Source organism: Pongo pygmaeus, chromosome 17 (assembly GCF_028885625.2).
Source record: "Pongo pygmaeus isolate AG05252 chromosome 17, NHGRI_mPonPyg2-v2.0_pri, whole genome shotgun sequence".
NCBI classification, from domain to species: Eukaryota; Metazoa; Chordata; class Mammalia; order Primates; family Hominidae; genus Pongo; species Pongo pygmaeus.
In genome coordinates, this window is record NC_072390.2 from 41,133,899 (window position 1) to 41,147,755 (window position 13,857).

At 39.1% G+C, this 13,857-nt stretch overlaps 1 non-coding gene across 1 annotated transcript; it reads right to left on the bottom strand.

The window, feature by feature from the left end:
* Nucleotides 1–6,267: 6,267 nt before the first annotated feature.
* On the bottom strand, nt 6,268–6,480 carry LOC129019233 (small nucleolar RNA U3). The gene has a single exon (XR_008495566.1). It is a non-coding gene; the product is annotated as a small nucleolar RNA U3 (small nucleolar RNA).
* Nucleotides 6,481–13,857: the final 7,377 nt, after the last annotated feature.

The following is a 13,857-nucleotide window of genomic DNA, read 5'->3' on the forward strand; positions in this document are numbered from 1 at the left end:
TAGCTCCAAAGGGAGTTATAGAACATTGGATAGCTCATAGGCTTGGTATAAGATATGGATATGCATGGAGTCTAATAAAATGTAGCCTAATGAGGGCAGGAACTATCTTTATATTTGAAAAAAATTTCCACGACAGCTGATATTTTACACTGTTGGAGGCTTATCAATGGGGATTTCTTGAAGAGGTGACTTGGTGGTGTAATTCATGCCAGCAAGTATATAGCGGGGGTACTGGGGGCGGACACTTTTCAGGGATCATAAGCCCACGGTAAGTCACCTGGATTGACGAGGACTGTCCTTTCCAGTGTGGACAATTCTGTTCACTTGAAATTACTTGAACAGAGTTTTTTTCTTAAACAAAGTATAGAAAGATATTTTACCATGTGATTAATATTTTGGGTGCTTTCTGTTAAACCGATCCTTGCCTTTACATAGGTAAAAACTGTTCTTAAAAAAGCAGTTTGGCTGATGGAGTCTGAGATTCATTAAAAAGATTAGTAACTTAAAAGAAAACAAAAACAAGAAACTTCTTTGAATTTGATGTATTTTATAGGAACGGGCCTAGTTTGATGTTGCCCAGCTTAACTTTTATCCAAATTGCCCTTGAGGAATGTTTTTTAATTGGATGCATTTTTATCTGTATCTTCTGAAGCGACATTTTTTTTTTCTTTTTACAGGAGGGTAGAATAACATGGAAAGCAGCTTTTATTCACTGCAAGGACAACTAACTCACATACAACGAAGGGCAGAATAAGTCTCTAGGTGCATAGATTAGCCTCAGGGTGTCATGGGTGTGTGTGTCTTACTCAGGAACCTCTTTAAAAATAATTACCTTGTGATTAGTATCTGATGCTAATGGTATATTTTCATTTAGAAAGTCTGAGGTCTTTATTTTCTGAGACAGTGAATGAACTTCTTTTCACCTTGTTCCTGGCTGTTTTTCCTCCATTCCCTTAATAAAGACTCAGGTGCATAGGCACATACACCTTCCTGCAAATGGTAAATTTTCGAATAAAATAGTTTCCCTTTCTATTATAATTCCAGTTGGGTGAAATATAAAATACTTACCAAGCCCCTTTTTTATTTTTAAGGTATATATTTTCTGGGTGGTTTATGCATTTAAAAAAAGGAATGAATATTTTCTTTCTTTCTTTCTTTTTTTTTTTTTTTGAGATGGAGTTTTGCTGTTGTTGCCCAGGCTGGAGCACAATCGTGCAATCTCAGCTCACAGTAACCTCTGCCTCCCGGGTTCAAGTGATTCTTCTGCCTCAGCCTCCTGAGTAGCTGGGATTACAGGCATGCGCAACCATGCCTGGCTAATTTTGTATTTTTTTTTTTTTTTTTTTTTTTTTTTTTTAGTAGAAATGGGGTTTCTCCATGTTGGTCAGGCTGGTCGAGAATTCCTGACCTCAGGTGATCTGCCCCCCTTGGCCTCCAAAAGTGCTGGGATTACAAGTGTGAACATTTTCTTATGGATTCTGTCTAATGTTTCTGTTTAATACGGTTACCAGGGGAAGCCCATCTATAAGTTTAACTAAAATGTGAGAAATGGAGATAGAGACACACTGTAGTGTTCTTTCCAGCCAAAGCTCATTAATACAATTTTGGTCATGTTCAAAGACTTTTAAAAAATGAGTTTGGAGACAATTTTATGTCCAGTCTTTAATCACTAACCACAGCGTGTTTCTCCCGTCACTTCCGTGATTCCGAGGTTAGCATATAATGTTTGGATCATGGCAATGGCTGCATTGTGAGCCACATATAAAAAAAGTTGTAATCAATTTCTTTGATGTCATAAAGTCACAGCCCACCCAATCTAATATCAATGTGATGGGATAGAAATTGTCAGGCTATAGTTAGTTACTGGCTTTAAAAAAAAATAAAGCATCAACAAAATCTGCTTCTAGCAAGAAACATGTATATTAAAAGACTATTTGGGGAAAAAAAATGAATGTAAATCCTTCCTTGTTTGAGTGACTTCTAGTAGTTCATATGTTTTCTAAATAAAAGCGTGTGGAAAATGAAGGCCATTCCATGGAAGTTGGTGAATATCTAGGGTCCTCATAGGTCTAGATTTCTGGAGTTTGTCATTAAAGTGTGGTTTTATGATTCCTCCCAAAAAACGTGGGGGTAAGAGAAGGGAGAACCCGGAAAAAGGGAGAGAGGAGGAAGAATGGTGGGAAACAGGAATATGGACAAACTGGAGACTGATCTGTAAACTGGGGAGGAGATGGTTCCCTTAAGAAGTTTTCATGTAATATTTAAGTGGTGCATTCATATAACATCTTGATTTAATAAAAGAAAAAGAAAAGAAAAATGAAAGAAAAAATCTGCAGCAAGACAATAAAAAGTTTCCTCCTCACACCCACTGCCTTGGGGGTTTTTCCTTGGAGCTTCAGAGCTTATCCCACTGAAACTCATCAATTTTTGCTTTTATGCTGGAAATGCCCGAAAACATTTGAAGCTTCACAGCCACCCCTTGGGGTGAGAAGGTTTCACAATGCCCGCTGAGCCACACAGCCTGTCCCCAGGGAAGGCCAAGGGGCCACAGGGTGGGGGAGAGAGGCATTCTTTCTGTTCCTAGGCAGGGATCAAGTGCCCTTCCCCTGCCAGTCTGCAAACAAAGGACCCAACCTCAAAGCTCTTGCCCCAGCGCGTGACCTCGGGGTCCAAAGGCAAAACATTTTATCTCTGGGTCCTAGTGACATAAGCTCCTCAGGCTCTGCAATTGTAGTTTATGATGTGACTAGAAACCTTTGATGGAATGACTATTGCCTTCTATTTCTCTGCTCAGCCATTTATTATTCTGTATATTTTTGAGAGCTGTGGGAAACTTTCATAACCAAAGCCTGAGCCAGGCTAAAACTTGTTCTATTTGGAATCTCTAATGAAGTCAAAACATGGCCTGGATTTTCTGAAAGGCTCCTCTGGCTGCCTGCAACAGCCCCAGGGCACAATCAGACAGGGATGGAGAAGGCCTGGGAGCAGATTTTGTTACCAAGAATAGGACAGAACAATGTTTGCCTCCAAAACACTAGGGCTGCTATTTACCTTCTCAGCTGGAAGAAGTGAGGCATAAATGCATTATTGCACATAAAGTGTAAATACCAATTCTTTAATTTCTAAATTTTTAAGATTTTATTTTTTCTTAACTCCCCTTAAATAAAACATCAGGGAAAATTTTTAGCATAATTGATTTCCTGAACTAAGGGAATAAATTCTTCATTTCAGAAGTTTTGACCCTCTGAAGTGCTGTTACTTTGCCTAAAATGGAAGTATGGAGGAGGCAGAATAAAAATTGTAAGACATTTCCAGGTGATTATGGGGGTTGAGAATGCTTCCATGTGTGTGCTGTGTGTGTTGGCAATATCATTATTTCAGGAACTGCTATGAAAAAACCAAGTTTCCCTATGTTTGGATGTAAAACTTCATCTACTTTTCAGAAGCTCTCCAAAATTATTTACCAGCTTGAGCCTGCTCCCTCAAAAGGAGCCTCAGTTCCTAACAAAAGTGGTAAGTTGTAAAATGTAGGTCCTAGTTTTTACTTAAGTCAAAGGTTAATAGTAAAAGGGGGGGTTGATTCCTCACTGTTTCAAGTTAATGTTTATTTTTCACCATCATTTAAAGAATTTTTCAGGCCCTTATTTCACTGCTGAAAGCAGAGTAAGAGAATTCAGATTTCACGCCCCAGGGCTTGAATAAAGGAATAAAAACAGCACAACATTTGCATCTATTTAACTGTCTCAGTTCTAAGAGTCCCCTCACAGTAAGAGGGGGGAGACCGTATCTCTAGGTTAAATGAAGCTTTTCTGAGATATTTGCCAAAAACACAATTCAGAGAAAGATAATCATTGTCAGAAATGACCTAGGAAGTGAAGGCCTTATGATTGAAAACACAAAGCTTAGAAAGGTGCATTCTCTTGCTTCTCTGCCTGCCCGGATATCAATGAACATCAGCTAAAGGTGGCTGAAGAACCAATTTCATGCATCTACTGTACGAGGAAATGAACTGAGCCAAGGGCAAAAATAAAATTATACAAATGTTATTATAGACTAGCCTGCTTCTGTCCTAGTTTAATTCAAATTTTAGTGCTGCAGGCTTTGCTTCTGGCAGTAGCCTTCCTGAATAAATCAACATTTGCTTACATCTAAATTATTAGGGAAGCATGTGACTTTGTTTATTGTATAAATTATACGCAAGGTTAAAGCATTAACTGTTGAACTGGCTTTGTTCAGTCACCTCCCCAACTCTCCCCCAAATCATGTCTCCTCTAAATAGGAAATAAGAATCTGAAACTACTAATTGCTTTTAGACAAACCAAATAACAAAGCTGCATTATGAACCTGAGGTTACAGATGGAGAGCACTGTTAAAGGTGTGGCAGGAGACAGTCTTGGTGTTGAGGAAAAAGAAAGGCACTCTGGCCCAAGAAATTGTTCACCTGAGCTCTGATGGGGTGTCTGCACAAAGGAAAATGGTGATCTGGTAAATAATCGGTTAAGTTGATTAAGGCAGCCAACCAAATGGGATAATTTAATACAAAACTAAAGAAAGCCTTTTGGCTAGGATTTCAGTAAGCAAGGAATTTCAAATTATATTGCAATGTTGGACCCAAACATTTTTTTTGCCATTATCTGCTAGAAAGTTAGACATAGGCTGGAAAACACACTTAGGAACAATGATTTGCTTTTTGTTTGTTTGTTTGTTTTGTTTTTCTCTCTGCACATCACTGTGAAATGACTCCTGAAAGACCATCCATACGTGTTTAGAAAATAAGCCTGGGCTTTGATAACTAGACAATTTGACTTTCTAAGTGTTTAGACAAGCCAGGTATCAGGTGTGTCCTGCTATGAGAACATCCAATTTAAATAAACATCAAGGGTTCAGAATAGACAAATCAGAAGGTAATTGTTTGCTTTACAAAAGGTTCTTTTTATAAGATCATCCGCAATACACTTCTTTTTGTTGACCTTTCCCACAGTATAATTTGCAAAATTATAATTAAATTCAATCTTTTCCAAAAATATATATATATTTTCTTTCTCAAGACTTTTTGTAGAAACTCTGCAGGTCAGAAGATTTTTGTATAGAATGATCTTCTCCAATCAATTATTTGAATCTAAGGTGTGCTCAAGAGGAGAATCAGTTTCCCATTCAACCACTTAGGATTCTTTCTCTCTGTGTCCTAAATTTGGCTTTGAGAACTTGGACAATGATTCTCCTAATCTGGTCAATGGACCACCTGCAAGAGTCACCCAGGACTGGAGCCCAGGAATCTGCTCAGTAACGTGACTAGGCTGCATGTGAGCTAACATTTAAGAACTACTTTTGCAGAGTCTAATATGGAAGCAAACTGTGTAGCTCTCTACTCTCTCATGCGCTTTGCATCATCTTCTAGTCATTGTGTCCTGGAGCCCAGCCCAAAAGGCCTCCCAACCCCTGCCCTGCTTTGTTTTGGTCAAGAAGGGTATCTCTGGAGCACACTTACTGTGGTAGATCTTGATTTGTATCAGGCATTTATGCAAAATTGCCACACATAACTAAAATTCTTTTTGAAATAACTTATTATACGTAAAATTAAATTGCTTTCCACTCAATGAATATCTGTAAAAATAGCTTTTTAATTTTTTTATTTTTTATTTTTGATGCAGGGTCTCACTTTGCTGCCCAGGCTGGTTTCAAACTCCTGGGCTCAAGCTATCCTTCCACCTCAGCCCCCATGGTAGCTGCGACTACAGGCACATGCCACAATGTCAGGCTAATTAAAAAAAAATTTTTTTTTTTTTTTTTTTGGTCGGGCGTGGTGGCTCATGCCTGTAATCCCAGCACTTTGGGAGGCTGATGTGGGCGGATCACTTGAGGTCAGGAGTTCGAGACCAGCCTGGCCAACCAACATGGTGAAAACCCATCTCTACTAAAAGTACAAAAAAAATTAGTTGGGCATGGTGGCAGGCACCTGTAATCCCAGCTACTTGGGAGGCTGAGGCATGAGAATTGTTTGAACCCAGAGGTAGAGGTTGCAGTGAGCTGAGATCACGCTACGGCACTCCAGCCTGGGCAACAGAGTGAGACCCTGTCTCAAAAAAATAAAAATTAAAACAAAACAAAAAAAAATTTTTTTTTAAGGCATGGTCTTACTCTGCTGCCCAGGCTGATCTCAAACTCCCAGGCTCAGGGGATCCTCCTTGCTCAATCTCCTAAAGTGCTGGGGTTACAAGTGTGAGCCCCTGCACCTGCCCTTAATTAATTAATTAATTATAAATGGGAAGCACTGAAACTGTGTCCTTCCCCTCTTACTCTTCCAGAGGAAGAGAAGATCATCAGTGGCAAATGGCAGTTGCAGGAAAGCAACACCCACAGCTGGTTTCATACGTGTGGAGAGCACCCTGCGCCTCCCCCTCCTGGTTTCCCGTGCTCTGCAAGTTCAGAGAAACTTGTCTCACAACCAACTATAGAAACGATCTCGGAAAGTACAGTCTTAGAAATAGCTTTTTAATTGCAGCATATCAGAGTGAAAAAAAAACAGAGATGTTGGAATCAGACAATCCTGGTTTCAAATCCGTTTCATTGTTCATCCTCACGTGATGTTTGGCAAGAAATAAAACATCTCTGCATTCAGTTTCCTTGTCTGTGATATGAAATAACACATTGCAAATATGCTGAGTGTTGAGAAAATAATGAACAACATGAAAGGAGTAGTTGGGATATGGTAGCAGCTCAGTAGATAATGATGATGATCAATATTCACCATTGACAAGTAGCTGTGAAATCCACAAATGGTGGACATAAAAGGTTAACCAGTGAAGTGCTGGGACAACTTTGCTGAAGAAATATTGGAATGTTCCTGCTTAGATTGGCCTCAGCCTGAAAACTGTTTACTTCCTGCCCAATTCTGGGGCCTGTCTCCTCTTCCAGCATTCCCTGAAGGAGGAGACAGAGAAAGAAAGTATAGGCAGAAATCATAGAAGTCAGCTGCTTTCAGATAACTTCTATAGCTGGTATTTTTACAGAGACTACGTGTTGGGAGATGGTAAATTTACCTAGAAATTAATGTGATGAAGACTTTATACGTGGAACGGGAACTTTGGGATACTGACAACAGACAGACTAATGACTCTGTAGTGGTTTTTTGGGGGTTTTGTTTCGTTTCAGACAAAGTCTTGCTCTGTCACCCAGGCTGGAGTGCAGTGGCGTGATTTTGGCTCACTGCAACCTCTGCCTCCTGAGTTCAAGTGATTCTCCTGCTTCATGCTCCTAAGTAGCTGGGATTACAGGTGCCCGCCACCACGCCCGGCTAGTCTTTTGTATTTTTAGTAGAGATGGGGTTTCACCATGTTGGCCAGGCTTGTTTCGAACTCCTGGCCTCAAATGATCCACCTCGGCCTCCCAAAGTGCTGGGATTACAGGCATGAGCCACTGCACCTGGCCATGATTCTTTAGTTTTATTAAAAGTTTTCATAAAAGGTATGTCACAGAGTAGGATACAAAAAAGACACACATCAAGCATACTTTGGATGGTGAAATGAGAATAGTGTACAGGGAAAGGCAGGAAAGACCTGGCTTAGGGATTCTCCAGTTCCCCAATTGGGCACCACTGAATGCTGGAAACAATACTGAAGATGAAAATTTTCTAGTGACCTAATCTGGCAGAGGGTAATAGTAACCCTCCCAGAATGGTGTCTTAACAAGTTTTCTTCCTGCTTGGAGATATTACACTATCTATTTGCAAGTATGTTTTGTCATTCAATTATCACATCAAGCCTATGAAATTGGTTTTATTTTTAGCCCCATGGTCCTGGGAATATTTTGGGAAGTGGTTACATCTTGAGTAATGGAGAACACCAGTCGAATCCCACATTGTGTGAAATATGTCTCTATTGGAGAAATTTACCATTTGTCTTCCCAGTATCCACTCACTATTTTTAAGATAAAATGACACCTCAAATTCCATCTGGGGAACCACTCTCTCCCACTCTCAGGCCACATAGTTTAAAAAGCATCACATCCACTCTTAACATTCTCTTTTTTTAGAGGATTTGGTTCATTCATCCTCCACGTGACCCAGTTGGAATGAGGCACAAGGAGACTGTTGTTCTTTCCCAAGGGACTTGAACCTGGAAGTAGGTGAGCTGGTGCTACTGTTGCCACCTTGCCACCACAGGTAAGTCAAGAATAAGGCCAATGAGTGGATGAACACAGAGCCCACTGAGAGGTGGACAGAAAATGGGTCTTGACGACATTTTTGGAGCCTGAATGAAACTGTTATTGAAGAAAGTCCCGTCCTGGACTTTTTACCTATGTGAGCCAATAAACTTTCTTTTGCTTTGAGCTAGTTTTGGTGGAGTGTTTTTTTTTTTTTTTCATTTTCAACAGAAGAGAGTTGATTTGCTTTGGCTGTGTCCCCACCCAAGTCTCATCTTGAATTCTAGTCCCCATAATCCCCACATGTCATGGGAGGGACCTGGTGGGAGGTAATTGAACCATGAGGGCAGTTTCTCCCATTCTGTTCTTGTGATAGTGAGTTCTCATGAGATCTTATGGTTTTATAAGCATCTGGCATTTCCCCTGCTTGCACTCCTTCTCTCTCCTGCTGCTGTGTGAAGAGGTGCCTTCCACCATGATTGTAAATTTCCTGAGGCCTCCCCAGCCCTGTGGAACTGTGAGTCAATTAAATCTCTTTTCTTTATAAATTACCCAGTCTTGGGTATTTCTTCATAGCAGCGTGAGAACAGACTAATACAAGAGTCCTAACTGGAAAAAGATCTCTTTCTCCCTACTCAATGCCATAGCAAACTATAGATAGACCTTGTCTGTTAGGTGGCTGTTTCGCAAACCAAGGACAAAATGGAAAACTGGCAAGTCATGGGCAATTTTATGCTCTGAGATAATGTAAAGACAATCTCCCCAACATAGAGCACATTTCTGCAGGGATTGCTGGTTACGTACTGTGATAGTTGTTCTTTCCGTCTTAAAATCCTGATTATAGCTGGGCATATAATCGATTTTTTAAAAAGACTTCATCAGACTATTTGTGACTCAGCATGGCCATCTGACTAATCTCTGGCCAATGGGATTTAAGCAGATTCTCTAGGTAATTTCCTTAAAAGATAGAAAAGATGTGCCCTTTGTCCTTTTTTCTTTGTCCTTTCCTTCATCGTGCTGCCTAAAATGTGGGTATGATGGCTGGAATTCTAACTATCATCTTGTATCATGAGGCCAGATTTCTACTTCAGAAATGGCAGAGCCATGAGCTAAAAAGATTCTAGATCCGTAGGAACTTCAGGGAACAAGCCATCTTACAGCTCTGGTTTGCCAACATTTGAATTCTTACTTGAGAAAGAAATAAACCTCTGTCTTATTTAAGTCACTGTTATTTTGAGTTTTTTTAGCATCAAGCTTAATCTTAATTAAGGCAGTTCCAAGAATATGTTTTACAAGAAATTATTTTCTCAATCTTTCTTTGACTATCCATGAAACTGAAAATGAGTACAGCTAATGTATGTAAAGTCCATATGATGTTGATATATTCTTTCAATATATATTATATAAGCAATTGCAGCAATGTCCAAGTTAGATTCAGTGCAAATCAAAGTGACCCAATTCTTCCTATCTGCTGGGTGCTGTGCTAGGCCAATGGGATTTGTCAATGATAAAGGTACAAATTTATTTTTTCTTTCCTTAACAAATATTTCTTTTATAAAATTTTGTACCCTTTGGCTAATAACTGCATTTTTTTCTCCCCCTGGTGCCTGGCAACCACTATTCTACTGTCTGCTTTTATGAATTCGATTGTTTTACATTCCTCAAGTAAGTGATATCATGTAGTATTTGTCCTTCTGTGTCTGGTTTATTTCATTTAGTATAATGTCCTCCAGGTTTATCCACGTTGTTGCAATTGGCAAGGTTTTCTTTTTTTTCTTTAAGTCTGAATAGTATTCCAGTGTAGGTATGTACCACATTTTCTTTATTCATTCATGTGATGATGGATATATAGCTTATTTCCATATCTTGGCTATTGTGAATAATGCTGCAACGAACATGGGAATGAAGGTATCTCTTTGAGATCCTGATTTCCATTTTTTTTTTTGATATCTACCTAGAAGTGGGATTGGTGGGTCATATGGTTGATTTATTTATTTATTTATTATTTTTGAGATGGAGTTTCGCTCTGTCACCCAGGATGGAGTGCAGTGGCATGATCTCGGCTCACTGCAACCTCTGCCTCCCCGGTTCAAGTGATTCTCCTGCCTCAGCCTCCCGAGTAGCTGGGAATCCAGGCATGCACCACCATGCCTGGCTAATTTTTGTATTTTTGGTAGAGACAGGGTTTCACTATGTTGGCCAGGCTGGTCTCGAGCTCATGATCTCAGGTGATCCACCCACTTTGGCCTCCCAAAGTGCTGGGGTTACAGGTGTGAGCCACCGCACCTGGCCATCATTTTCAATTTTTTGAGGAACCTTTATGCTGTTTTCCATAGTGACTTACGAATTTACATTCTTACCAACAATGTACAATGGTTCCCTTTCCTCCACATGCTCAATAACAACTTGTTATCTTTAATTTGTTTGTTTATTTATTTGTTTGTTTTATAATAGTCATACTAACAGATGTGAGGTGATATCTCCTTGTGGTTTTGATTTGTTTATTTGTTTAATTATTTGTTTGTTTTATGATAGTCATACTAACAGATGTGAGGTGATATCTCACTGTGGTTTTGATTTCCATTTGCGATTAGTGATGTTGAGCACCTTTTCGTACACCTGTTGGCCATGTGTATGTCTTCTTTGAAAACTGTTCAGGTCCTTTGCCCATTTTTTAATCAAGTTACTTGCTTTTTGCTATTGAGTTGTAGAAATTATTTATATATATTGGATGTGTCAACCCTTGATCAGACATATCATTTGCAAATACTTTCTCCCATTCCTTATCCTGCCTTTGCATTTTGTTGATTGTTCTCTTTGCTGTGCAGAATCTTTTTATTTTGATGTAATCTCATCTGCCTACTTTTGCTTTTGTTGCCTGAATTTTGGTTTTATATTTAAAAAAATCACTGCCAAGGCCAATGTCAGGAAGTTATTTTCCTATGTAGTCTTCTAGGAGTTTTACAGTTTCAGGTCTTATGTTTAAATCTTCAATCCATTTTGAGTTGAGTTTTTGGTATGGTTTAAGATAAAGGTCCAATTGTCCAATTTGCATGGAGATATACAGTTTTTCCAGTACCGTTTATTGAAGAGACTGTCCTTTCCCCATTGTATATTCTTGGCACCCTTGTCAAAGATTATTTGACCATCTGTTAGTCTATATGTCTGTTTTTAAGCCAGTACCATACTGTTTTGATTACTGTAGCTTAATAACATATTTTTATTTTATTTTGAGTTTTATAGAGACAGGGTATCACTATATTGGCCAGGATGGTCTCAAACTCCTGGTCTCAAGCAATCCTCCTGCCTTGGTCTCCCAGTGTGCTGGGATTACAGGTGTGAGCCACCACACCTGGCTTGTTACATATTTTGAAATCAGGAAGTTTGATGCCTCCTTCCAGTTATGTTCTTGATGAAAGTATGAGTTTTATACACAAATTTAATTTTTGGTTAAAAATCAATTAAATTATAGTTTCAAAGATAAGATTTTGAGGTGTTTTAGGAGAGAAATGAGAAGCAAGGTGCTATGTATATTGTAGTTTGGATAAATGTTGTTCATAAAGGTATAGACACTGAAAGCCTTTGCTTCACAATAGCTATGGTTCAGATGCTATAGGGTGGAAAATAATTAGTCAGGGCTGAAATTAATAAACTACATAGGAATCACTGGATTCAATTCTATTTGTTTAACAGAGGTATTTCACATTGCTAGGTGACTTTGAAGGAAAGCAAGTATTTTTCAGCTTTAAAATTAGAAAAATTAGTGGATGTTAGGCAATCTATGAAAAAATTTGAAGTAATTATTAGTAATTTCTCAACAGTAGGTAAATTCAAATGTTCATTCCCATGTTAAAAGATATGGAGGCAGAAAATGAAAACTAAAAATGATCATGGGAGTGGTGTTGGTAGAATTGGGAATAACATTCATATCCTTTAGCTTGGTGACTACCCATCTACCCACACATTCATATATGGGAGTTATTGATAGTTCTGATTTGTTTGGTTGGTGAATGTCATTTTCCAAGATATGTTGAAATTCCTAGAAGAAATAAGTGTTTTGTCAGGTGTGATGAATGCAGGGAAGGAAGAGAAAAACAAGACAACATAGATGTATCAGTTTTCTCTTGCTGTGTAATACATTACCCTAAAGCTTAGTGGCTTAAAACAATAGCATGTGATTCTGGAGGTTGACAATTTGGGCTGAGCTCAGCTGGGCAGTTTTGATCTCATCTTTTTCATGTGTCTTTTGCAACCCTGGGGGGACTATGTGGGTCTTCTGGGAGTTGACGGCTGTTGGTTGAAATACCTGGACTTTCCTCCACATGGTCCCTCATCCTCTAGAAGGCTAACATGCACTTATTCCCATAGTAGTAGCAGAATTTTAAGAGAAAGTGGGGCTGCATGTGGTGGCTTACACCTGTAATCCCAGCACACTGGACAGCTGAGGCAGGCAGATTGCTTGAGCCCAGGAGTTTGAAACCAGCCTGGGCAACATGGCGAAATCTTGTCTCTACAAAAATTACAAAAATTAACTGGTCATGGTGTCACGGGCCTGTAGTCCCAGCTAGTCAGGAGGCTGAGGCAGGAGGCTTGAGCCTGGGAGGCAGAGTTTGCAGTAAGCCAAGATCACGTCACTGCACTCCATCCTGGGCAATACAGCAAGAACCTGTCTCAAAAAAAGAAAGAAAGAAGAATGAAAGAAAGAAAGAAGAAAAAAAAGAAAGAAAGAAGAAAGAAAAAGAAAGAAAGAAAAGAAAGAAAGAAAAAGAAAAGAAAGAACGAAACAGGACACATACAAGGAAGGTATTCTAAGGATTGGTTTTGATCTCATCTTCTGTTCCTTCCACCGCATGCTACTATAGTTTCCAAAAAACAGTAAGACCAGTCTTTTTGATGAGAGGAGCTGCAGTCACATTTCAAAGGACATAGATACAAAAAAGGGAGTGGCGTGGCCATTTTTCAATCAATCTACTATCATGAACAGTATTGGGAAGCTGAGGGAAAACAGTCTTGATTTGTTGTTGAAAAAATGTGCGGATAAATAGGAGGAAATAAAAAGAGGATACAGGCAGGGAGAAAGAAGGGCATCAAAGAGCAATGGCTGGTTAAAATGTGATACAAATAGCAATAGGGAACCCCAGAAGACCCTTAAGCAAGACAGAAATGTAGACGAAGCAGAGGGCATGTATAAACATCCGCAGAGTTATAGGAGACTTCTGGCTGAGGGCCTGGCAAGATAAGTAGAGCGTTTGTATCTCTGAGTTTCTGAGTTAATGATGCCAGCAGTCTCTGGACCAGCCAAATTGTGGTGGATTTATTATTTACATTACAACTGCATTGTAAAATGAAAGCATATGTCTGTATTTTCAATGGTTTGAAAATATCATTGAACATACTGTAGAATTTTATATCCAGTATCAGGATGCAATTTCCCTATCAAATAAAATTGTTGTTTGCTTTCTGTACTCTATATTATTATGGAAATTTCACAGTTTATCAGCTACAGTGAAGTCAACTGAAATGAGTAGGCCACATATTATACAAGCTGTTTTCTCCCACCCCTCCGAATATCCTGATTCCCTTTCTATTTATGCTAATATTGTTTTATGCTAATAATGTACTTTTTCTATTTGTCTGTTTTGATGCCATACAGCCTGATTCATAGGAGAAACGCAAATGTTTTAAAGCTCTCTGGTGGAAATGATAGTGTTCTGA